Raw genomic sequence first — 27781 nt, 5'->3', positions numbered from 1 at the left:
CACCAGAAGAAAGAAATGACATTTCACTGAAAAATTAGAAACAAACCTGTTTGACAGCCCCTGTTAGCTTAGAACAAATGGGAGACATGGGAAATTGTTTGACACACTTTCATAAAAAGCAAGTGAAGGCAACCTATCCTTTGGTGTCGGGTAATGGCTGCTCGTTGTTAGATTCAATGGAAAAAGCTATTCATACTGTTGTGTGATTGAAAAGAAAATTGAATCCTTTTGATGTTATAAATGTGTCTATTACTGCATTTGCACACAAAATTTCAATGGAAATTACAGAGAAAGGAGTGATTCTCTGGGGGAGGGGGTGACATATTGAATTCTATTCCGGCCTGAATATCAATATACTGTACGCCTGGCAGAATGACTCCAAAACCATATGATTTTTCACGCTGGCGTCAGAGTAAATAGGGTGAAAGGCTAAAATTGCAAAACTATATATATGAATGTTAATGGATAGATATTTCCCAAACAACCTCCTCTATTTGCCACATAGTTATAGGAAACTTTTCATTGCCGGCTGCAGAAACCTCCCGAGGAGGTGCTCGGTCCCCCCGAAGTTCACGACGTGTACAACTACAAAAACACTGGCAGTCTGTGCAGTGTGCTTGCTATATTAAAGAACCTTTTGATAGGGCCTCCAGCAAGATATAATAGAGCTGTTGTGCATTTACAGGTAGTTAAATAATCAGCAAATAGAGTTCAGGAGATGGGTTCAGCCCAGGTTTGTGAGAGGAATGTGTTGCTGAGAGCCCTATTAAATTTAAGAATTTCTGAAGCCGCCACTTCAAGCAAAACACTGCCGTACCTTCCCCGGTCTATCAAGAATATAGCCATTGAAGGTCCCCTTCAAAACACAGCAGTTGTCTTTAACTCTGTCTGTTCCTGGCTTCAGGTGGCATGTGGCACTGGCATGTGGCAGCCAAAAGTACTCTGAAAAGACTCTGTAACCGAGAAAATAAAAAAAAATAAAAAAATGCCATGGTGATAAAAAGATGTGTGCAAATAGAATTAACAAAAGATTACAACATATCAAAACAAACTTATAAGACATGACCAGTGACCTGACATCCAATACACAAGAAGACTCTCGGCTAAATGTACTGTCACTCCTCATTGAGCATGAAGCGCTCTCTGATCACTAAACTAGGGATTTTTTCAATTGCCTTGATGAATACATTGAAAGGCTATTCAGCGATGCACACATTTGATGTTCCAGGCCTACGATACAACATTTCTGAAGTTTGAGAAAAAGCATGTAATAGCATCCTTTTGACGCATCTGTATTAATTATGGATACATTCAAATCGAACAGCATCTTCCGCACACTGGCGCAAGTCATTGTGGGTAACACACGAATCATTTAACTGACTGGTGATGTTAATATATCAGCACTTTTGAAGAGACGCACAAAGGTACAATGATTGCTTCAATTCAAAAGGCAGTCGTATTATAAATCCGAATGTAAATCAAGGTTCAAAAACCGTGTTTGCATTCATTTCCTGCATTCTGGAGAACAGATTTGCAGAGAATGTTTAGCAAATTAAAAAAAAAAAGGGAAAAAAGCAGATGGCAACCCATTTTTACACTCATTACCAAAGTAGATGAACAAAGTTTCCACCCCAAAGAACATTCAACCAAAACATCAGAATGATTAAAAACAAATCACTCTGTGTGTTGGGATCTTGGGATACCCATACATAAGAACTAATGAATAATTTCAGCGCGGCTCCAAAATCCACACAATTTGAGCATTTGCTGTGGCATTTCACGCAATCTCCTCCTCGCTCCTGAATGAAGAGAGAAAGAAAAAAAAAAACAGTCTAACAGACAGAATATCTCTTTATTTAGAATATTCACACTCTTGTGAAGAGCCTGTATGTGCGTCGCAGCTATTTTTTCATTTTGAGGGTGAGAAAAAGATGAGTGACAAAAAACAGCTCTTGCTGTTAGCATGGGGGATATGACCCAGGGATGAGAGCTCATTTATTAGCATGTGATTAGCAGTATGGTGAGTGAGTGAGAGCTTTGGCCTGTCATGACACCGCTGCTGGGATCAGAGGACTGCGGATGACAGAATAGTCCAGTTTCTTCTTCACAACCATTTCAAATGGCCACAGCAATCATAAACCATCTCATTTTCAACCAAGGTGATGTCTTACTAATTTTGACATGGAGATATCACTGAAAATTCATCTATTTTTCGCATGTTTGGGCTGGTGCCGCTGGTCTAGCATGCAGGAGAGATCTATGATAGATCAATAGCGGAGAGGGAGCATTCATGTTCTGGCAAAGATCAATTAACGCTGGACAGCATTTACTGGAAGTTTAAAGCACATTTTTACTTAGGCTTTCATTGATGGTCTCCAGCTTTGGTCTGAAAACAGAGTCAAAAATCTTTTAAAATTTGGCATAGTACCATACATATATCCCTGAACTACTGATCTGATGAAGATTTTGGCAGATATCAATAACCGATAATTCTTTATATTTGAAAGCCGATAACCGATATATATAATTTTTTATAAATGATTGTCAAATCAAGTCAAGTCTTTATTTACGCTTTATACAAGACAGATTGTTTCAAAGCAGCTTTACAGTGATAACAGGAAAATTACGCATTTTGGCTGTTGTTCAGCTGAAGTCAGTTCAGTGTTGTAAAGATAATCAATTATTAAATTTGTTCATTTCATCTATAAAAGCAGTTCTGCAAAAATGATATCATCCATCTTAATTCAGTTCTCATACAACAGCATCAGTACATTCTGATCAATAATATTGTTGAAAATTAAGTGTCCCGAACTAAGCAAGCCAGAGGCGACAGTGGCAAGGAACCCAAAATCCATCAGTTGACAGAATGGAGAAAGAAACCTTGGGAGAAACCAGGCTCAGTCGGAGGGCCAGTTCCCGTCAGGCCAACAAACAAACACAGATTATTATTTTAATTATATATATATAAAAAAATAGGCTAAAGTAACTTACCAAACTACCAATTAGGATAATACTTAACAAATAAACAAATTAAATGGATCAATAAATTAGCATTTGCTGGAAGCTAAAGCAAATGTCTCTACTATGTCCTGACATTAAGGTTCAAAATCTTCAAAAATTTTCAAAAATAAATAAATAAACAAACACGTAAAAAAATAAAATAATAATAATAATAATAGTAAAAAAAAAAAGTCACTATATGGATTTTGTTGAATACTATAGCAAGCTCTTTTTGATTGAACAGTACAAATTCACTGAGGCACAGTCAGATACTTACAGCAATCAACTTCGGTGACCATCTTACATCTCACAATTGTTTCAAACTGATCACAATTCAGCTATTGTACTACTGTACATCTACTTTCCCTCCCTCTTCTTTTGGAAAACACTGAGGTCTGTGGACCATTAATATCCAAACAGTAAGAACCCCTGCATCAATATATCAGTATGAAGCCCTGGGAAGGAGGTCAGGAGCACAACCCTCAGCATATTCATCCTCTCACTTTCTCATGCGCACATACTCATACAAAGCACAAGCCAAACAAGGTCTGTCAAACTTGGTAATTACACATTCATCACCTCCGAGATGTGGCAGGGTGATTGGATGCCTTCAGCAAAGAAGCAATCTTGTCACTCCGGTATTAACAGTTTCATTAGAACACAGTGATTATGCTAAATGAATCGACGCTAGGGCTCGACACCTTGGCCGTGAAACTGAGGAAATACTTAATGCGGCTCCTGATGCGCTGAGACGATGGTGGGTGGGTTTGGGGGGTGAAAATGCAAGGTTGGATGCACAAAGAAACTGATTATCAAATCTTTAATCCAATTAATTTTCCTCAGCGCAACAGAATACATCAGATTCGTGAAACGGCAGTCCCACGCGGTCTGGAGACGATCTGTACTGTGTGAACTGCTCTGATTGAGTTAAATTGAGATACAATATAATAATTATGAACTGACTCAAGAGACAAGGCAGGGCTCATCTCTGGCGCAGTGGTTCTATGGAGAAACTGTTTGTTTGCATTAATCACAGTCAGCCGGGTGTGCTGGGATAAGGGATATTCACTCCATGCTCAACCCACGTTCTTGCACATAAACAACGTCCTGATTCTGTGATTAAAGCGCTCTTGAGTGCCACAAAAATGCCCTCTGAATGGATAACTTGAGATGATACAGATCCAGCCATATGTAACAAATGAAAAAGAAGGAAATATTTGCGTCGCCACGCTCCCTTATGGGCCTGTTCAAATAAACTGATGGCAGAATAATTTAATCATATGCCAGCTGGAAATTTTCTAAATTGATTTTGGTTAAATTGTCACAGAATACCAAATGAGCCAAAAGAACTGCAGACATGAACAACGGCTGCATTTTCTACTTTGTATTGGTTTCACTCTAAAGGAGTAGAGCTATTCAATAAGGTGAAATAAAGAAGTTGAACAAGTTGGCGAACGGGATCTTCACAGCAAAAGCTTTGACTAAAAAAGCAATACAAAGCCGAAAATGTGCATTTCAGCTAGCTGAAACCCTGCCGCTGGCTTTCCTTGCACTAACTAAATCAATATGCCTCTTAGATCTTGCAGCCATCCTCCATTTGATCGTCTTAAAGGAAATCAGCGAAAATTCCACAGAGGACTCAATTTGGTGACAAAGATGTAATGATATAGAAAATTATCTTCAACAAGTACCGTAAGGTCAGGGTAATTATATGCCAGATAGAAAAACAAGCCTGACCCTTAGCAATGCGTACAATTCCTCATTGATTTTCTATAGACAAAGAGAATTTAATAAATTTAGCTACTGTAACCAGACCAGGTGGTCAATCATTGTCCTATTTTCAAAGCCCTTGATGAGAGATGTGGTACATCAGGGGAAAAAATAGAGCATTGTTCTACTTAATTACAGCATGTCAGAGACAAGAACATATTTGCATTTTAAACAAGCACTTAATCTGATTGGAGGACAATTGTTATAAATTTCATTAAATATGTGGAGGGCAGCACATGCTGCCTCTCTCTCTCTCTCTCTCTCTCTCTCTCTCTCTCTCTCTCTCTCTCTCTGTGCAGAAGAAAGGCTCCTGGAGGGATCTGGCTAAAATAACACAAGCCTTCACAATTCCAGAAAAAAGAAGAAAAAAAAATATATAAATAAATACTTGCTATTTCTGATTCCAGAATTCATGTTTTTCTACCAAAACTTGGTATAGTTTGCAGATGTTTTTTTTTTTCTTATCAATGTTTAATTTCTTTTCCTAGCTTTTTCAATGTCTTTTTTCCCCCTTGGGTTCAAATACTAGATGTATACAGATCTTGAGAAGAAAGTGGGAGGAAGGAGACTGAAAAAATTATTAAATAAAAAAAAGAAAAGAAAAATCAACTGTGTGCCCTAACAATTTATGACCATTTTCTCACAATTTCCTGCAGTCAATTTAAAGTGGGCTCCGCTGCTTCCTGCACATCTAACAGCCTCCTCAGTGTCTTTATCTACAATTCCTCTTATTTACAGATTGCTGGTGGAACAGCTGCTTCTACACTTGCCACGAATCCATGAAGTGATGTTTTGCAATATACCATTTAATTTTTAATGCTGATATTCATTTCTCCTTCAAAACACTAGAACTTCCATGGAGAGGCGGCTTTTGATGACAACTACACAACATCCAATAGACTGAAAAATTGTGGAATTAATGGAGATAAACAGAGTGATATCAAGCAAACAAACCAGAGGGTAAACACAGGGGAACTTTACACAGTAAATATACATTTTTGAATGTGAAATGAGAGAGGGAGAGTGAGAGAGAGAGACAGAGAGAATGATTTCCGCCTGATATGGCGACTAATCTAAAAAAAAAACTAAAAAAAAAACTAAAAAAAAAACTACAGTTTAGCACTAATAACAAAGGTATATTTTATTTTAAATAAATTATAGTTATAAATTAAAACTGTAAAAGATTGACAAGTAAAAGATTAATTGGAAAATACTACATTGTCGATGTGTGCACAAAAACATACAAATAAGAAGGCGATCCATACAAATATAAATACATTTTGAAAAACAAAACAAAACAAAAAAAACAGACAAAGGAACTCTGAAAGTGCTTTAGAGAGTGAGAAGAGGAAGAAAGTGATACAGAGACAGAATCTAAGCACCTGTCTAACAAAAGCGGAAGGCTTTCTAAAATGAGCATTCACACACAATTACACTAGAGAGGCCTGCTGCCATTGTCACCAGCCTGTTCTTCCGTACCCCCTCCTCCCGGCAGCAACAACAACAAAAAAATAATCACCAAAGCAAGTTGTGATGCACCTGCATCTGCTCATTCATAGTGTGAGATGGGCTGGATTCACGCCAAGCCTTCCTACTTCAACCATCGCCAGGGACCGTACATATTGATTTGCAATACAGCATAATAGGCCATCAGCTTAATTATTACTGAAGAGAGCACATTGTTCTCCGGCATTTTTCACCCTTCCAATCCCAGAGAATTGCACAGGAAAAAATGAATGACTCATGATGTCTGCATTTGCATAACTTCCAAACAATAGGGTTTATTGGAGATTGTTGAATGAAGCTGCAAGTTTATTCCTTGTGAATTGCAAAAAAAATTGCTCCTGATTTTGTGATCACAGTTCGTGTTGAAAAAGAGGAAAAGAAAAGAGAGCAAGTCTAACAGAGAGAAAAAGAAAGAAAGAAACAGCTAAAGAAAACAGAGAAAGAAAGAAAGAAAGAAAGAAAGAAAGAAAGAAAGAAAGAAAGAAAGAAAAAGAAAGAAAAAGAAAGAAAGAAAAAGAAAGAAAGTTAAAGGACAAGTAAAAGTAAGGGAAAAGTTATGGAAAGAGGAAAAAGAAAAGGGAAAGGAAAAAAGAAAAGCGAGGAAAGAGATAGAAAAGGAGCATAGAGCTCAGCTGTCGGATGATAAAATTATTCATACATTGTAAGTCTTGGCTTGCACATCACAGAAAGTTCAGAAGTAGACTAGAAATGGGAAGTGGGTGGAGCTTCAAAGGAAGGAACGGCGCAGGAATCAAAAACTGTGCCTGAATTGAATATGTGTAAGGCAGACTTTATATATTTGATGAGGAAACAATAAGACATAGAGAAATGCATTTTTATGTGGGTATTTAAATGTGATTTTATATTAAAATACAACATTTATACCCAGGCAGGAGAGAACTCATTGTAACTCAACTGCATTGTAAACATCCACATGCATGTTTCAGAAAGTTTCATGTATAATAAATTGTATTGCTTATGCACCAAAACAACAAACCTTCTGAACTCTGATGCAGTTACAGTACTACTTAGTATTCTATCCCCTTACCTGCTGTTTGATTAGAAATGACACTTTGATCGTCTTCTGATGGACTACAGACACCTCATCAATAAGCCATGCAACAAAGCAAAAAAAACCTAAGATGAAAAAAGACCCCTCAATTTACACTTAGCTGATGATTTTATCCAAACCGATTTCAACAAGGAAACCTGCGATCTTTTGGTTATCAGCTCTTTAACCATGCTACACCCTTTTCATTTAACAGCACTAATGACGTCAAACACAGTGATATGTCAAAGAGCAGGGACTGCTGGGATTGCTGCTCATCCTTTTTCAGGGACATGAGAATGTTTTTCAATCACTTATCATACTTTCAGACAGTGGCTTGAATTTGGCCCTTTCTTATTTATTATCATAACTTATGTTCTTTTCTAGAATGGCTAGGTTAACTGAGGTTAGTCTGGGTGGTTAAGTCAAATGCCTGTCGACTAAAGGAACTGCATGAATGTACTGTAGGCTCTGCATGAGAAAGCTGGGCGGCAGTGTTTCCCAGTGTGAGAGTAATGGGAGAATAGAGTGAGGACATGTTTTAGTGTGGTGTGGGTCCAGTGGTCAGGCCCTCCACTCCATGTTCAACTGAATCATGCCTCTCCGACTGGCCTGCTCAGGAATGCCAGGGACTTTGTTTGTGTTGGACCAGTGTGCGTGTGGTTTTAACCCATTTCCTAGTACCAGGCACAAGAGTTAACTCATGGACTGAACAAAATGCCACTTCTTCCCAAAGGCTCGAGAAAAACTGCTACCGGGAGAGCTAAAAAAAAAAAAAAAAACTATTCAAACATGTTGCTGAGGAAACCAAAAACAAGCAGAGCTTTATTAAAAAAATTATATACAGTACTGTGCAAAAGTCTTAGGCATGTTAAAACCTTCCTGCAAAGCTACAATACTGTGAAAAATTTAAGGCACTTGTGTTAAAATGCTGTAAAGTGAGAATGCTTTCAAAAATAAAATCACAAATTGAATTTATTTATTATTTAACTTCTATTAACTAATTCGAATCAATATTTGGTGTAACTACCCTTTGCATTTAAATGGCTTTTGTCCAGGTACACTTGCGCATAGTTTTTCAGGTAGCTTTGCAGGAAGGTTTCTTCAAGCGTCTTGGAGACGCTCCCGCAGTTCTTCTGGATTTAGTCAGTCTCAGTTTTTTCTGTTTCTTCATGTAATCACAAACGGACTCAATGATGGTGAGATCAGATCATACCGGCTGTTGTCAGACTCCTTGTGCATACACAAATCTCACTGGATTATTACAATTAATGGCAAAAAGAATGTTTGGAAATGTAAACTGATATTTCCTACTGACACACTACAGCAAATGATATAAATAACTGACTTAAAAAAAGTTATTATTAACTTGCCTAAGACTTTTGCACAGTACTGTATATATATATATATATATATATATATATATATATATATATATATATATTATATATAAATCCTTCACTGAATGCAAGATTTGAAAGACTTCTTTATAACAATTGGGAGTTATTTTAAATTATCTGCATGTATAAAGGCAGATCTGAATCTATATAAAGAGGCTATAAGGAAGTGAGCGAGAACGAGGGCTGCTTCCCAAGGCAAATTTTGCAGTTCTGAGGGCACAACAACCTTTATTCATGTCAGAAAACAGTGCAATCTCCCAGAGAAATGGGCTTTGTGTCTATGCAGGTCCCAGCAGAGCGGGCTTACAGATCTCTTCAATCTAATGCCTGGTCTGTGAACAGAAAGCACACAGAACAAGCAGGACCAATTCCCAGCCTCCCCAGCCCCCTCTCCACCAGCACAGCCCACCCCTTGCCCACAGATACTGTTTTCTTTGGCTGGCCGCAAAGTCCATGACAACTCCAGCAAGGGACTTATTCTTAAGACATGGAGGGGGAAAAAAAGTTGCCAGACAGGTAAAACTGTCGGGTGGAAAAAAAGAGATATACTGCGATATGTGATAGATACAAAGAAAGCATTGTTTAAATAAGTATTAAAAATACATCATGGGAACAGCTGTCATTGTGCTGCCAACTCACTCTAGTGCCGTATTATGCTAGGTTTCAAGGTGGTGATATTTATCCGTACGTGAAATGTGCCAGAAGACTCAGAGCATGTGAAAAATAAGTTCAGTGTTTTATTCTTATTCACCAATTACCTCATCAGAAGTTGTACTTTTTCATTATATACAGAAAGACAATAAACATGATCATTTAAATGTAGCCAAGTGTGGAAAAAAAAGAGGATGATGAACAGGAAGTCACACTCTATTTAAATGTGTTATCAGTAACTACGTTTACATGCACCCAAATAATCTGTTAGTAATTGGACGGATGGCTAAATCGGATTGAAAAGCCTTCATATAAACATCTAAATCGATCAGATTGAACTCGATCTGTATTAAATTTGATTGGACTGAAAGGGGTGGTGTAGATCTGAAATAATCTGATCAATAGGAAAAAACTAATGCTTGAACACGACAATCTTCTCAATTGGATTCAAAAATATCCTGCGCAGGTGCATTTCTGTGATACATGTTTACCTTTAATAATAACATCCTTGATTACATACATTTTACGAACATGCATACATACTGTATGTTTATATCTGTCTTACATGGTCAGTTGAGGAGACTGAGCAGATTAAAAAAGTCAGCTTAATGTCAGCTTTCCTTTTAGGTATATCATCACCCATGGTAGCTTCAGTGACATTATAGCAGTGGCTTTCTCTAGTTCTGAACTCGGTGAAAGTGTGTGTATATGAATACAAATGCATATGTAAATGAAAATGTGAATTGGATTCATTTAGATTGATGAAAATTAGTGCATGTACCTAATTAAAGTACCCCCCCCCCCCATAAAAAGCAGCAGCAATTGAACAACTCAATGGAATTGTGTAAATATAATATAATTATGTTGCATTTTATGGTAGATCATTTCATTGTTATGGGAAGCATTACCATCAATGTGCAGTTTTCAAAAGTAGGCTACACACTGATTATACATGACAAACGTAATCTGAGCGGCATTTTAGGAGCTCTGACAATGCATAAATTGTCTGATATTTAAGGCTGAAAGGATAAACTTTTACATCTTTGACACAAAAGAAGAGAAAATGCTAAGAAGCTGCAAGGGCTAGAGCAAAAGAGGTTTGATTTGACAGATGAATACTTGAGCCCTGTCCAGATGGAGGAGGAAGAAGACGAGAAGGGAGAGAAAGTGAGAGAGTCTCATCAGTGGCTTTCAGCCTGGGATGTTTCATTATTACTCGTCTTTTGTCTGACTCTCTGTAGATCCTCCCTACTCTTGAGGCACGCTGCTGCTGATGCTGGGTTAGGTGTGCCAAGTGGTTTTCAATTCAAAATTACAGTCCTTTTTCTCTTTCACGACAGTGGAAAAAACATGTAATGCATAAAGCCAAGCTTAATAGAGCAAGATGTGCAGAGCAGACTGCCAAAAAGTCTTCCACGGTCTACTATGGCACAGAAAAACACAAAAATAAAAAAAAACAATGAAAATCACCTGGCTACACTGTACACACAATGATAAAGATGTTGTACCGCTAGATAACTAAATGACCAATACTGCAATGTGTGCCATGAGTCAAACATGGGCTTGATCTTGCAATGGTAATGAAGACAAATGCTTAAAAACAAGACAAAACAAACTGCACAAATATGTAACTTACAGTTGGACAGAGAAGCATATGGAGAAAAAAATTAAAGTATCACCAATAACCATAAAAAAATAGTTCACCTCCAAACTAAAATTCTATCATCATTTACTCTCATGGTTAAATTCTGAATTACTTTCTTTTCTTCCTGGAGCAAAAAAAGAAGATTGTAACAATATTGACGCTTCTATTTTGCTCAAATGATAGTTAATGGTAGCCAAGAACTGTAAATATGGCAAAAAAAAAAAAAAAAGTATCTTTAAAGTAGTCTGTAATACACATACACTATATTTCAAGTGTTCTGAAGTTGTATGATAAGTTTATAGTGGAAAGAGATTTTCGACTGAAATTGACTGAAAATCTCATTATTTTGTGCAATCTGAATATGCCGAAATGTACAAATTTGGTGCATTGATATCAATGATGTCAAACCTGATGTGATGCATCTTAACATGCCATATTTGAATGTATGCAAACATTTGTGAGTTGGCGTAGAGTGGAAGATTCTCAGTGAATAACGACTTTTGTTGAATAAAGACCTGGAATATAATGCAATATAAGACATATGAACTACTGTTATGACACTTTAAAGAGTTTTTTGTCTTTTTTATTTTTTCGGTCATATCATTTTGTTTCCTATGGAAAATAGAAATGTCAACATTGTGCAAAACATCTCATGAAAGAAAGTCATACAGGTTTGAAACGAGTAAATGATGACAAGAGTATTCATTTTTGGGTGAACTATCTTTTTATAAACACACAGTTTGGCAGTTAAGTGTAGCCTACTTAAATGTATACTTAAAAACTGCTGTAGATCTATGAACCAAATGAATTGCAAAACATGCAGCTTTAAATTCACTCATTTCAGAGTCTATTTTTCCAATCGAGTCTGATTGGGTAAGCGTTCCATGTTCTGTTGACAAATTGGTTCTAAACATAATCACCCTTTGGACCTGAGTCATGGACCTGTGATTTACGCCGCCCATAAAGCATACAGACCATACAGACCAGTGCCAGATATGAAATGTATTACTTGAGGTCAATAAGCAGGGGGGCTGCATTTTAAAAGTGCTGACCCATATGTTTGCCAGGGCAAGACTCAAGCGCTTTGTAATAATATATGGCAACCCGTCAAAAGCATTGTGACAATCAAATGACTTTATGTTTGCAGACAGACAGGAAAACAGAAACAAAGTGTTTTTACAGCATAACAAAAAGCAATACTTCTATGCAACTTAACTGCAGTCTATCTTTGAGCATTCCTTCTCTGTCCAAAAACAGCTTGGAAAACCACCTTTTCCTCTACTGTATAAAAGGGGCATAATTTCACAACTTCAAGGCACTTCCCCCTTTATCAGAGGGCTTTTTGCCATAAAGATAAGTACTTTGTTCCATCTTAAATGGGATTTTCCATAAAAGCCACAGTAAACACATACTTCCAAGGCAAGGCTTCCTCCCCATAATTTTTCTAAGCTTTGACTTTATGAGAGCCAATTAACTGTAAAGTGAAGAGGCAGTCGCGTCCATGTTAATTGTTTTCCCCATTCACAGAAACACTTGGAATGGGAGCTATTCTTCCACTGTAGCCAGTGTTTGGCTTCCTCTGAAGGGAAATATGTGCACACAGAGAAAGAAAGTTTGCATAACCCTTTAGATTTTGTAATTCTGCATCAGTCCTTTTTCCACGTTATAATTTAGTATGAAAAGAGTTCATTAAAAATAGCCTAGTGATATCATTTTCATTTAGCATGTCAATAAATAACTACCATTCCAAAAGTTGAGGCAGTAAGATTTTTTTAAACCTAATGTTGTAATGTTTTAAATTTTACTTTTAGTATAGTTATTATTTAATGTGAATTAACTCCAGATGAGGTTTCTCTCCATCATTTCTCATTATTTGATCAAAAACGCAGTAAATACAGTAATATTGTAAAATAATTACAATTTAAAATAACAATTTTCTATTTTAATATATTTTAAAATGTAAAAATATTATTCGGTCCCACTTTATATTAAGTGGCGTTAAGTACTATGTACTTACATCAAAAAATAAGTACAATGTACTTATTGTGTTCATGATGTATTGTAAAACACTTTTGCTGCTATTGAGGTGTGATACGGGTAAGGTTAGGGACAGGTGTGGTGGATTGGGTAGGTTTAAGGTGTAAGGGAAGGGTCAACTGTGTAATTACAAATGTAATTACATAAATTAATTACAGCTGTAATTACATGCAGGAATTTTTAAAATGTAAGTACAATGTAAAAACATGTAGTTACACAATAAGTACATTGTATCAAATTATTAATTTCAATGTAAGTACATGTAAGTACATAGTACTTAAAGCCACTTAATATAAAGTGGGACCTATTATTCAAATATAATAAGTCAGGGACGAGGAAGCCTGGTGAAGCCATAAGATTGATGGTCCCAGGTGGAGCCAGGTAGCAAGGAGCCATGGTGGAGCCAACTGGTTGATGGGGGTCGAAACACCAGGGCCGAGTTGGTGAACAGGAAGCCAAAGGCAGATCTGAGCTGCTGATAGGAGCCAGCAAAGGAAGAGTCAAAGCTGATTAGATTGTCCATTTGAACGTGCTCCTCCTGAACTTTGTTTATAAAACATAATTTGTCGCTTGAATTCTGTAATCTCTCAAGATGTAAGAGGCTGACAATTAGCTGAACATATACTCGTTTAATTACTGACACTTAGCCAACATTTCAAAATCTTTATGTGAATATAACATTTTTATTTTCAAATCTATATTTGAATTTGGCAACATTTTTACTTTAACATCTTTATTTGAATATGGAAAAATGATACCTTGCTCTACAATATTTTTTTGATTTTTTACTGTATATTCAGTGAAGACAAGCAAATATGTTTCTTTTCAGTTTTTTTTTCAATTGGATTCATTTGATTATTACAACAGCTTAAAGGTCAACTCACATTTTAGAAGATTATTATTAATGCGTAGTAAATTCGCATCTAATGAAAATTTCAACATGTCTACAGATACTAAGGAAGCGCTGTTTATATTGCACTTGCAGACCCCAGAAGACAGAAGAATGTGCCTTAAAAAAAAGTCATATGTATCTGAATGTCTTTTTGTGGAACACCACTCATATTCAGAATTGTTGGATAAATACTGAGTCTGTGTCATTTCTGAGACAGGGGTTCTTACATCATTTTGATGGTTCATCATCATAAATCTTGCTGTTTTCCTCAGAATATCACTTCGTCTCCCTGAACAGAACTTAAGAGGCTGTCTGCCAGTCACTAATGTTTTCTGGCCACTCTGCAGCCATATTTACAGGAGCACAGTCGCAAGGTCACGACATGCACACATCAATTAAAAAACTCCCAAGACCTTTGCCAACCTGTGGAAATCAGTCTGTCTCCTACTGGAGCACAGATCCCACCGCAGTCCCCGCTGCCAGTACAGTAGTACAATTCCAACAAAGCTCTTTTTTCGTTCTTCTCTTTCAAAGAGCAGGAATCAATATAGCACGCACTACACACTGCTCCCACAAAGGCCGAAATATATGTAAACTTTTGTTTTACACGCAGTGTCTTTGGAAACAACTTCAAATAGAGCACACTTCAAACACTAGGCCCCTACAAGTCTTTGATCTGATTCTGAATGTGGTAAAGTAATGTTGCATTAAATTTTAAAAAGTGGACTTAAAAAACAGGAGACTAGTGGGAAAACCTGTACAGAAGTGAAAGAAGAAAAAAGTTGTATTCAACCAGAGAACAGTATAAAGTTCATTAATGCACAATGTTTCTGCAAGAAGCCAAACAATCGATTGCTGCTCTTGAATCCCTCAAAAGATAATGTGGGATTTCAGTAAACATGACAAATAGAAAGATTCTCAAGGTCAAAAGAAATGCAACTTAACGACTGACAAATCTAAAGCTTGGAGAAAACTATCAAAGGCTTTTGGAAAAGTACAGTAGAATGAAACAACCCAGAGAAAGATTTATTGCGGAAGTGGGGTTTAAGTTTGAAGGAAAATGGGAAAATCAGCTAAAACAGGGTACATTTGCACTCCTATTAGTATCAGCAGGTCTGGGAACAAAAAACCTCACATGATCCAGCAATGATGCATAAAACTGATCAAAAGGGACAGTAAAGACACTTACAATGTTACTAACGATTCCTATTTCATATGAACATTGTTCATTTTAACTTTCTATTCATCAAATCCTAAAAAAAAAAACAATTGCATCACAGTTTCCACAGAAATATTAAGCAGCACAACTATTCTCAACATTAATAATAAGAAGAAATGTTTCTAGAGCACTAAATCAGTATATAAAAAATATTTCTGAAGGATCATGTGACACTGAAGACTGGAGAAAGCTTTGCCATCAAATAAATAAATTACATTTTAAATTATAAATGGAAATATATAATGGAAAACAGTTGTTTTATTGTAATTTTATTACTGTTTTTACTGTATTTTGATCAAATAGTATTTTGTCTCTTATCAACCTTGGTGATAAGAGACTTCTTTCAAACACACACACTCAAACACACACACACACACACACACTCAAACACACACACACACACACACACACACACACACACACACACACACACACACACACACACACACACACACACACACACACACACACACACACACACACACACACACACACACACACACACACACACGAATCTTTCAGACCACAAATGTTTGAATGGTATTGTGCATTTAAAGAAATTCTTGCAAAATATGCATTTCTTGCTAGAAGTTGTATACATGCAATCCAATAACTGCCATTGTATATTAAACAACAATACTAAAAGACTCTGAATTGTTCATTCAGGAATCTGACTACTAATTGAAAAATTGTCTATTAGTCTAAAGTTAATCAAAATTTAATAAATTGTTTTCATTAACAATATTGTTGCCTATTTATGAACTTAAAAACTATAAATGCAGGAATCTTATTTTGAAAGAAAGTTCATGAGATCACTGTCTTCATCATTGTAAGTGACAACTGTTAACATATTAGAGAATAATTGAGTTTAGAGGTGGGTCTATATTTGGGGTGGGGATCACTTCCATTAGAGCATGATTAAATAATGATAGGCTGGTGAATTTTTACTGTGGCATCACACTGAAAGGAGCCCATGACCCACTTAAAGCCTTCACATCTGATACAGAGGCACCCTTTGATAGTTCTCTCATCGCATACACTATTTGACAGTTACTTTTGGGTATTAAAATGTGCCTCTCCATCACTTTTTCTTCTTCTTTTTGACCCCTCCAAAGAATATGTGAGTTCAATGAAGGACATGCAGATCTGTGGTCTAAGGTGAATGTGACTGAGTGATGTCTCCTATAATCTATCGGACACGTTATTCCAGAGGAAGATATGAGGCGGACCTCATGAAACATTTATCTGGGAAGAGTGGCCGAGGAGAGATACAGTATAGATGAAAACAGACATGATAGAAAGTGAAAACACAATTCACAGACAGGACATTGATGAATACCTGTAAGTCACGTATATGTTATATATTTCAAAAGTGACCAATAATGGAATGCAGAACAGTTGAGAATTCAAGGTGAGATGTCAAACTACAATAATGGGTCTTGATTATGAAGCTTTATGAGGATCTGAAAATCAGTAGTTCATACAATAGATCCTATTTAAACCCCTTCCCGGGCTCTCATTTTCACCAATGCGCACACAAGCAGGTATCTATGTGCCTCTGTGTTGCTGCATTGAGTTAAACATACTCTGGAAGCTTATAAAGGCTTTGTGAGTTCTAACTCTTAACACAAAGCCCTCAGGGTAAGATCTTGCACAAAGCTCTTAAGCTGCCTGTGTTCATGGCGCACTGTGGCAGTGCTGTGCTGTCTACAGAGGACATGCTACTACCTACTAGCGAACCGATTAATTCTTCCAGCAATTCCTGCGTCAAGAACACACAATCTTTTACACAGAGACTAGCAGCGGCCCTGAACGACAAGGTTATCGTATTGTCAGCCAGGCCTTTTCTTGAAATTATCTGTGAGGACGTGCTTTTTTTCTATGACCGCCATTTCTTTGAATAATCATTCAAGGTTGAAAGTCTCATGCAAAACTATCAAAACTACAACATTCTCTTGAAAGCCAGCCAAGTTCACTTGGCAATCTGCTTCTGCTCCAAACAAAACGAGTGACAACAGAGAAGGCGAAACATGTTATTTTATTAAATCTGACAATTTCCTCATTGAGCACAATGGCAGGGGATCATGGGAAAACACTCTGGCTTTGTCATAAGTTACAGTGAGTCTGGAAAATCTCTGGATTTAGATGACCGGCAAAGTGTAAGAACTGATAAAGACCAGAGCCCAGACGATTAGCTTAATTTATATTTGGCCATCAGACTATTCTCCTCCATTCTTATGGCGGCGCTGTAACGTCCAGTACAGGCTAAATGGCAAGGAGACATCAATGAAGTTTATGTAGGGGCCAGACATTTAAGAGGTCAATTTTCTAATTCCATTCAATGAACTTCATTTTCAGACGCTGGTTAAAAGCCTGGAAGCCACTTGAAACATTTGAAGTGCAATTCCACCTCAACAATAAGGGTCAGGTTTGGGTCATTATCTGGTGAGAAAGAGCGTGACATATTTCTGAGTTGACTCCATCTAAATTAAAGTATTCCCATTTGAGAGCAATGATGAGGAGAAGGAGTAGAGGAGACACTTTTAGAGTACTTTTAATGCTGTGTTACATCTGCCATGCTGGCATTGTCCTTTGACACGTATGTTCTTTAATCATTGACAAACTAAAAACAATTGCAAAATACTTTACTTCTGGTAGTACAATTTATCCATGATTAGCATTTTTCTTGGTACCATTAGCACTTAAAGGGGGGGTGAAATGCTCATTTTCACTCAATCTCCTGTTAATCTTGAGTACCTATAGAGTAATATTGCATCCTTCATATCTCCAAAAAGTCTTTTGTTTTATTATATTAATCAAAGAAAGATAGGGTGTACCGAGTCTTTCCGGAAAAAACCGAGCGGCTGGGGGCGGGCCGTGTGGGCGAAGCTTAGCTGTGCTAACGCACCGAGCTAGTGACAACACACAGAGACATTATTTGTTCAACAGTTACTCACCGTCCGGTTCCAACGCACGACCGCGAACGTTTATCATTGCGACTGCTCGATCCTTAAGCATTAGACGATCTGGGCTTTGTTTATAAAACAATCATCGTCGAAATGCAGGGAACAAACAGCTACACAACTCCGTTTATGCTCAGGAAAACAAACTCCATCCACGGGTTCCTTAACGCTGGGTTCTTTGGGAATCTGTGCAGGGTTGTCTTGCCCTGGCAACCAAAAACACACTTCTTTGGTGACATTGACTTCCCAAAAGCCGGGCAGGGCGCTTTGATGGCGAACTGCTTTCACTCTCTTGCTCTGGTCTAAGAGTGCGCGCGCGGCCGCGATCTTACCGGAGAAGTGCCCTTAGGACCCATATAAGGAAATTCCGCCCTATCTTACGTAAGACAGAGCCATACTCGAAAAAAACTTTCCGAAACTTGTGACAAACCGGAAGGAGTATTTTTGGAACAAAAATACTCCTTCAAGCGTACAACTTAGTTTTTGAAACTTTGTCCATGTTTAGCATGGGAATCCAACTCTTTACCAGTGTAAAAAACTCAGTATGCATGAAATAGCATTTCACCCCCCCTTTAAGGCCGGGACACACCAAGCCAACGGTTGGCCGGTTTTGAGCATCAGTCGGTATGTTGAATCGACGTCAGCCATCAGTGAGAGAGAGAACTCCAATTGGCTGCTTATCGAAAGAGAATAAAAGTGAAGAATACAAGAATAAAAGATCAGCATGATTGATATTCAAAATGGTAAGCAAGCGCTGATTTGTTCACAGTTTGATTATCTGCAGTCATAGTTTTGTTTTCCCTTTTTGAATGAAAATACAAAAATAGACTATAGATACCTGCTTATAGAGACAGATATTTACTTACACGCAGGTGCAGAACGTCTCGGTTGCGTATGCCACCCTCGTTCCCTGAAGGAGGGAACGGAGACGTAGTCGACGTCGACTGAATGGGAGCCTGTCTTTTTCGAGTACTATTGAATGAGCCAATGGAATTGGCATGCGTGATTCGCATCACACACTCCGCCCCCGTGGAGCGGGTATAAATACGGAAGTGGATGTACGCACTAGTTGCTTTTCGCTGAGGAGCTGAGAGTAACTCTGAGTCAGCGGTGGCCCAGCTATAGTGGCTAAGGGACTACGTCTCCGTTCCCTCCTTCAGGGAACGAGGGTTGCATACGCAACCGAGACGTTCCCTTTCAGTCGTTCACGTTCGACGTAGTCGACATCGACTGAATGGGATCTACTATGGAAAGTGTCACTAGAGCTGCCACCTTCCAGTGCCTGGATGAAAGCCTCCTGACCCCCCACAATTTTGAGGCGGAGAAGGGCAAGGCTTAGGCCAGGAAAGTCAACTGCTGTTCCACAAAACCACTGGGAAAGCGTACCCTATCAATGGAAGGAAGGGACGCTGTGGAAACCACATCCTGCCCGAAGGGAGGTAACATTTGGAGAATACACATATGGACTGGGTGGATGACCGGGCAATACAACATATGGAATGTCACTGGGATGACTCCTCACCAAGATGAAGGCAACCACATGTAGTGGGCCAACCTCTGCTTGGAAACAGCCTACCCTTCTGCTGGTTTCCGTAACAGACAGAGCTGGTCTACGGCCTGGGCTTTGCACTCTGATAACGTATAACCGCACTGGAGCGGACAGACAGAGAAAAAGCCAGGGCTGGGTCTGCCTCCTCCGGGGCAGCGCTTGCAGGCTCACCACCTGGTCCCGTAGGAGAGGTAGGAACCTTGGGCACATATCCAGGCCGAGGTATCAGGTGTCATGAGAATTAGCCGGCCTGAACTCCAGGCACGATTCGTTGACCGAAAATGTGGGCAAGTCCCTACCCTCTAGATAGAGACCAAACAAGCAGGAGAACTGTTTCTTTAAAAACAGAATTTTTAACTCACTGCCTGTAGGGCTCAAGGGAGGTCTCTGCAGTGCAGTAGCACCAGAGATAAGTCCCAAGAGGGTAAAGAGGGGACGCAAGGCGGTTATTCAGTCTCCTTGCTCCCTTCAGGAACCTGACGATCAAGACACACTTCCCAAGACACCTTCAGGATCTCCTCACGGAGAGAAGACTCAATTCAACGAATAAGTTCCACTTCTAAGGGGGAGCGAGACGTTTTTTGAGAGGGTTCTCTTACAGAAGTGATGGTCTCTACGGCATAACAATTATTGCGGTAGTAACCAGAACCTCCACGTCCCGTTCTTTTTAGAACCAGACCTGGAACTCTCCAAGGTCTAGACGCGGGTGCCATCATGCCCCATCCCTGAGAATGTACTCAGAGGAAGGAGTCAGGAAGGCTGTCGAGAGGAGAGGTCGGTTGGGCCAATAAGGGGCAACTAGCAAGACCTGCTCCATCTCTTCCTGAGTTTAGCACCGTAGTGCAAGGAGGCTCACTGGGGAACGCATTTCTGCGGGGGCCCCAGGGCCAGCTGGGGATGGAGTTTCCACTCTCTCTGGGCCAGAGGCTGTCGTGAGGCTTGTCAGTGGCACTATTGAGCAGGCCAACAGTAATAAGTGAAATGAAGCAACCTTACAAGCTTCTGACTCCAAGGAGGATGTGGCGGGCGAGTTGCAACATGCGAGGGGAGCGTAGCTCAACGGTCGCAATGTTGTCTTTTCAGACTGGTACATGCTCGCTGAGCAGCGGTGTCTCAAAGTGAGGAAATTGTAAGCAACTCGAGGCAATAGATGCCAATGCAGTTGGAGGGTGCCCAGACCTCTGTTACTGCATGCCCTTTATTTGTGGCCCCTCAGCCGGTATTAGTGGACACTCGTTCTAGAAGCCATTGGCCCGGGGATACGAAAGGTCGGTTTACGGGCTGAGGGTTTGGCGACAGGCCAGGGTGTTTATCACACAGAGCGTGTCGCTCTGCCACGGCCACCTCGGGACTCGGCCGTGAAGCCAGTGCTGAAGCGGTCTTCATGTGAACGAAGCCGTGTGGCTGCGTCTACTATATGCCCCAGGAGCCTCTGAAAAGTGGGACCCTTTCTCACTTCTTGAATAGCACTGAGCTGATACACCTCTATCTGAGAGATGCGCTGGACCGAGACCATCTCCATACTAGAAAAGAGATCCTCAACCCTTGGGCGAGTTTACACTTTCCCAGTTGACCTGAAGACCCAACTGGCCATGGAGCACTCAAAGGGTAGGACCACGTACTGATACTTCATACCTTCGAACGCAAGAACACAGGAGGCCTGTGGAGCTGAAGGATAGAGATCTGAAGTACGTCTTTCAGGTCGAAAGGAGCGTGCAGACCAAGCTGCAGACCAAGCTTGGGGACGCTTGCCACCTGGCTTGGGAGCGCCTGAAGCGGTCGGGGCGCCCCTTCTGCGTCGGCGACGAGCAAACGGAGGATCTGCCGCCGACAACTGGGTGGAGGCAGCAGCAGGCCACCGGGGCAGGATGTGCCGGATGGCCTCCGTCTGCTTCTGGGCGGCAGAGAACTGCTGGGCAAAGTTCTCTACCGCATCGCCGAATAACCCAACCTGTGAAATGGGAGAGTCCAGGAATCGAACCTTGTCCGCTTCTCTCATATCAGCCAGGTTGAGCCAGAGATGGTGCTCCTGGACCACAAGGGTGGACATTGCCAGACTGATCGCGCGAGCTGCAACCTTCGTACCCTGGAGGTCAAGGTCGTTTGCAGTGTGGAGCTCACGGTCTGGGCTACCCTCATGCATGTTCATGAGTGCTTGGGCCTGATGGACCTAAAAGCAGCGCCATGGCATGCAGTGAGGAAGCGGCTTGCCCACAGGCTTTGTAAGCCTTGCCCGTCAGAACGGACGAAAACTTACATGCCTTAGACGGGAGACGAGGACCCCCCTTCCATAAGGTAGCGGTCGCTGGACACAGCTGCATCGCAACGGACCGCTCCACTGGAGGGATCACCTTGTAACCCTTTGCCACTCCGCCATCAAGGGTAGTGAGGGGGGAGGAGCTACTCAGGCGGTTTCTGGCAGAGAAAGGTGCCGTCCATGCCTTCGTCAACTCCTCATGCACTTCAGGAAAGAATGGCATTGGAGCGGCGGGCTGAGAACCAGACCAATCCGCTCCGAGAAACCAATCATCCAATCGAGACGGCTCGGGACACGGTGGTTTATTCCTACCGCCTTGGCAGCCTTTTTCAGCACAGCTGCCATATCTGGATTTGGATCTGGCTCGGGCAATGCTGGTCTCCCAGAGGGAGGCAGCGCAGCAGAGTCGTCATCTCCAGAGCCCAGCTCACCCTCCGATGCTGCGAAAGACATCCTGTCCTCTGAAGGGGCCCCGAAAGAAACGGCTGGTCGGTCCATCACGGAGGGACCAGCGCGCTCATCGGGGGGCTCCACCGGCTGCGGCGTGAAAGAGGAGGGAAGGTTCCACGGGGCTTTGCCGGGCGGATTACACCTCACTGTAATCGTCAGGTCACCCAGCCGAGACGGCACTCCAGGCTTCTTCTGGGAAGGAAGCCCAGAAGGAACGCTAGAGCGGGGCCTGGGGATGGGGACTGCACCTTCGCGAACGAAGGTGAGTCTCGACCTCAACGGCGAGATTGTCATGTTCCCGCAATGAGAACATGAGTCATCCACAAAAGCTGCTTCAGCATGCTGTAAGCTCAGACACGTGATGCAACTTTCATGACTGTCAGAGGGGGACAGAGCCTTACCGCACCCAGAAATGCACGGATGGAATGGCATCTTGAGAAAGACGCAAACGCACCCGTGTTGCTCTTTGAGAAAATGGGACCCGTCACCAGTGCCGGAGCACACAGGGAATGACCGCGGCAACACTTATTTCAGCGAACTGAAAACAGTGAAGCACTCACTTTTCCGCCCTCAACCAACCATCAACACACAGACAAAAAGAGAAATTTTTTGCTGTTAAAACAGCAGTTGAGAGCTCAAAGCTTGCGACTGAGAGAGTCTTTTCAGAAGAACACCGACACACTCACTCGTTGTATACAACAATACTCTTCAGAGACATCAATGACGAACGGCTCCGAAGCAAAAAGCAACTAGTGCGTGCATCCACTTCTGTATTTTACCCGCGCCGCGGGGGCGGAGTGTGTGATGTGAATCACACACACCAATTCCATTGGCTCGTTCAATAGTACTCGAAGAAGACAGGCTCCCTAGCGTGATCCCATTCAGTCGACGTCGACTACGTCGAACGTGAACGACTGAAAGGGAACGCACATGCTAGTTGACAATCGCCTTTAGTTCTTTCGTTGTGTTCAATTGCAGCTTTTTTGGTGGAGACGCAGCCGACGAGAAGTGACAACACAGTCAGCTTTCGGCGCGTCCCGTGCTTTACACCTGAAAAGAGTGGTCTGGCTTACAGTTCTCTATTTTAAATTAAATGCTGTGTTTTGTTGTTGTTGTTGTTGTTATTATTTTTTTAAATAAAAGTCTCAAATCTGATGACTCCATCCCCTGTAGCCTTATGGGATAGGTAAGTCAAACACATTTGATTTGCATACTGTGAAGTATATAGGGTCACTGTACCATTTGCTCAGGACAAATCACTACATTTCAGGGAAATCTCCTAATGATCTGCTGGAAACTGCATTTAAAAAGAAATTCCCCTTGTTTACACAATACAATAAAGATAAAATTATTTTAAAAAAAGGGGAACAAACAGCTATTTGACTACAACAGCTATTTCATTACTGTGATTGTAAAGTTCAGTCTTGAAAAAAAGTCTTGAATCCAAGATTTTGATCCCTGTCCTTATGTCTCATCCAGGTCCACCTACACCTATATACGTTCTCACTCCCTCGATCTCTTTCTCTCTCGCCTCGATAGATGCTCCCCCCTTTTAGCCCACACAGGGTTGATCAGCTGGAGGAAATCAAGCCCCACTCTACATTTCCTCTCAACTGATTAAGATAAACTGCTTTTCAGCCATGGTTACCCCCGACCAATCAATTAAAGCAATCAATTAAAGGCCTGCCGGCTGAGCCTTTGGTAATTGAGGGTTGAATAAACATAGGCCTCTGATACCCATGTTAAAGCAATAACAAAGCCAGAGCCATGAAAGGCGCTTGAAAAATGTAATTTTTGGGATTTGAATAAGCCGCTATTGTAAAACATCTAAAAGGGGGTTGGGGGTGCTTTGGCTCTGTCCTTTTTCATTTTTTCCCCTGTGTGTTTCTAAGCGTTGCCTGGAATAGCACCTCAGGATGTTTAATATTGAATCTAATCGTCTTTACAGCCTTTTCAATTTTGCTAAGAACACAATTTTTAAAAACTGCTAGCGTTATTCAAACATGTGCAATGTGCCAGTGAATTTTCCAGTGAACATTGGGCAGAATGAACAGACTCTTTGGCCAGTCTTGGGTGTGTGGTCACAGTCAGCCATAAGTACTTGGGTTAGTGAGAGTACGGTTTCACTCATTCAATCACGACATTTATCCTGGCTGAACTCAGCAGTCCAGTCAAAGGAAAAATTGAAGAATCCCCCCCCCCTCCCCTTTTTAAACCACAAGTTTTTGAAGGAACAAGACAGGTACACTTGTCCTAAGTAACTTTTAACAATACTTGCAGAACGTGTCTCTGATCATCATTAGCGTTAACTTATATTGACAGTTTCTTGTAAATCTGAGGAAGCTTGAGATTCACAATAAACAATTTAAGAGAATACATCCACAAGATCCAAGTCAACTCACTAATACAGTAGACTTCCCTTCCCTCATTTATTAGTCTTTAACAAGCGTCTTTTAGCTTTTTATGATAAGTTTTTTACTTGTGGGAAGCCTTATAATGTTGAGGCTGTAAGTTTGGTTTGAATTAGTCAGCTTTTTGGGGGTTTGCTGACTGGGGCTCCTCTGGATTTTTCTCAGAAGGTGGTGGTCAAATGAACAGTTGGCATGACATGCTTTTATATCTTTTCAGGCCGTCATACATTGACAAAAAGTAGTAAACAGTTTTAAAATATATTTTTATATTCTTAAATCAAATAGAACATTTGAATCTACATTAGTTTAACATATTCTTATTCAGTTAGTAAAGAACCACAGCTCAGAAATTGTTCCAAGAAAGGGCATAAATCAGACATGGAATATAAAATATTGTCAAAGTAGTGCAGTTGGCATAAATACTTTTTAGCTGCGTGACAATACACATTGTACAATATTTAGTTTCCTTAATTCATGACCTGTCACTAAAAGACCAGAAAAAAAGTTGTTGTTTTTTAAATGTGGATTGAATAAAATAATTTATCATTTACATATAATGCAATGCAGCTATGCAATGTTTACCAAGATCTTTTTTTCAATGTTTAATGATTCAGTTTCAAATGATTAATTTTCGACTGCCCTGATTACATAAACACAAAACAATCCCAACCTCCTTTCCTTTTTTGCAGCGTGTTATTCTGGAGGACAAAATGTCAGTCAGAGAGTCTGAAAGCCAAAAGTCGGAAGTCTAAAAGTCTTTATGAAGAGGTCAGCCATTTACATGCCAAAAATGATGGGGTAAGAATAAGAGCATGGGCTCCTACTGAAATATGTCTCAATGTTTTGATCACTCCCAGCAGGGGGATTCCCAGCCTGAAACCAACAACTGGACATGTGATGGATGAGACAGCCCGTTTTGTCAAGACAAGGGAAATGGAGAAGAAAAGAGTGAGAGAGAGACTTCCTCTGCACTGTAACAGATCCACATACACAACATCAGCATCATTTATAGCATCATTTAACCTTCCCTTTGTGCTCAGGGACACTGAAGCAATTAACGACAAGTGGGACATCCATTACACAACCCACAAACCTGAGGGAGCAGAAAGCCTCTGGGGTTGCATCCGAACAACTCAGACTAACAAAACACAGAGAGATTGATACACATCAGATCAATTTCCTACTGTTTTGTTTGCCCTTATGATGTCTCTTTTGTCTTATTCATCTTCATGTTATAAATCATACAGAACAAAAGCAGCATACAATTGATTTTGTTAACACTTTATTTTGATGGTCCCTTTTGAACATTCTGTTGACTACAAGTAGCTTTGCAACATGTCAACTAACTCTCATTAGAGTATTACTAGACTGCTGCTTAATATCTGCTAACTCTTTATTGTGTTGCTCCCCCAACAGACATTCTACTGACTACAAAGGGCTTTTCACACTTTTAACCCCGGGTCATTCTAAACCCCGGGTAAATGGAATCCTGGGTTATCTTTCTTCATGTTTCACACTGCTCATAACTTACCCCAGGTTAACAATTAATCCTGGGTATTCATAAGGTGACGTTTCACACTGTAAATGACTAAACCCTGGGTTAACGTCCTTATTTGCATATGCGCAGTGCCAGTGTCACTGACTGGATGACGCAGCATGTGACCTGTTAACATGAAGGCTCTAGCATTGCGCGTCCTCATATTACACATTGCTGACTGTACAACAACAACAAAAAAAAATTCTGAAGGACCTTCGAACTATAAAAGGTAAGAATGAACTGTTGAATGTCTCTTCTTCACTACAATTGTCCCGTTTTCCATTGCTGTTTGACATTTTTCCCATCAAATGCAGAAATTACTTTTTATATACATCGTACAGTGTCTCAGTGACTGCCCAAAGCATGTGAATATGAGGTACGTGATTGGTTGACGGTTGCTAAGCATCTTGTAACATTCTAACACCGCATCGTTTCACACTGTACAAGTTTGGCAGTGCAATGCGGAGTTAACACCACAAAAGCAGTGCAAGGTTTCATAACCCCAGGGAAAAAGCGGTGCTAACCCCCCCTTTTAAATTACAAGTGTGAAACGTTCCTTTAGTAACCCGATAACCCATGGTTAAGCGCAGTGTGAAAAGCCTTTAAGTAACTTTGCAAGTACATGTAAACTTATTCTAACCTTAACCCTACCAGTCTATTAATACTCTACTAACACTCTAATGAGTTAGTAGACATGTAGGTGCGACGTTACTTATAGTCAACAGAATGTGCTGAAAGGGATACACATCAAAATAAAGTGAAACCTCAATTTTTCATCACAGTGATTTAGCCTGAATGCTATAATGCACTAAAGTACACGCATGCCTACTAATAATTATCATTACACTACTGTACCTGTGTACGTCTGTTACATCTGTTACAAGACATACAAGCCCCTCACTCCTGACACCTCATTCTTCCGCCCCCCATATTGCTGCGGCCCATAAATAATGAAAGCACACTGCTTTTGCAGAGATTGAAGTTTGTAACCTACTGCTACAATCCCGGCTCAGCACGGAGAACACCATCGGGGCTTGGCATCCAACAAGGTCCATATTGACCCACAACCTCCACACTGAGCGCTGTCACGCACACACACACACACACACACACACACACAAAAGAGTGTGTGTGGTAACCTGGACATTTCGCTCTGAAAGAGAGTTTACTTCCAAATAAATAGTTAATGCAGCATACCTGTTTTGATAAAATAATTCATTGACGCAGAGTAACATCTGTAATAACTAAGTAGATGCCACGTTCAGAGAAAAACAAATTCAAGGCTGATCAATAGAGGCCTTGGGGGTTTATTTACTGTACCCTGATCAAGGCTGTGAGATTAGTATAGGTATAGTGCAAATAGGACCATGCACCCAAACACACACACACACAAAGTGAGGCCCATCCCCTTCCTCACCACAGCGCTAGACGGTAGATGTGGAGATG

At 40.3% G+C, this 27781-nt stretch overlaps 1 long non-coding RNA gene across 1 annotated transcript in view; it reads right to left on the bottom strand.

The window, feature by feature from the left end:
• Positions 1-27415, bottom strand: part of LOC307156145 — a 50938-nt gene extending 23523 nt beyond the window's left edge. Inside the window, exon 1 of the long non-coding RNA XR_013820662.1 lies at positions 27330-27415. This is a non-coding gene — a long non-coding RNA (uncharacterized lncRNA). The remainder of the gene's footprint in view (positions 1-27329) is intronic.
• Positions 27416-27781: the final 366 nt, after the last annotated feature.

The sequence above is a fragment of the Squalius cephalus genome, assembly GCF_949319135.1.
Source record: "Squalius cephalus genome assembly, chromosome: 3".
NCBI lineage: Eukaryota > Metazoa > Chordata > Actinopteri > Cypriniformes > Leuciscidae > Squalius > Squalius cephalus.
Note: the sequence above shows the minus strand (reverse complement) of the source record. Positions and strands in the feature narration are given on the sequence as shown.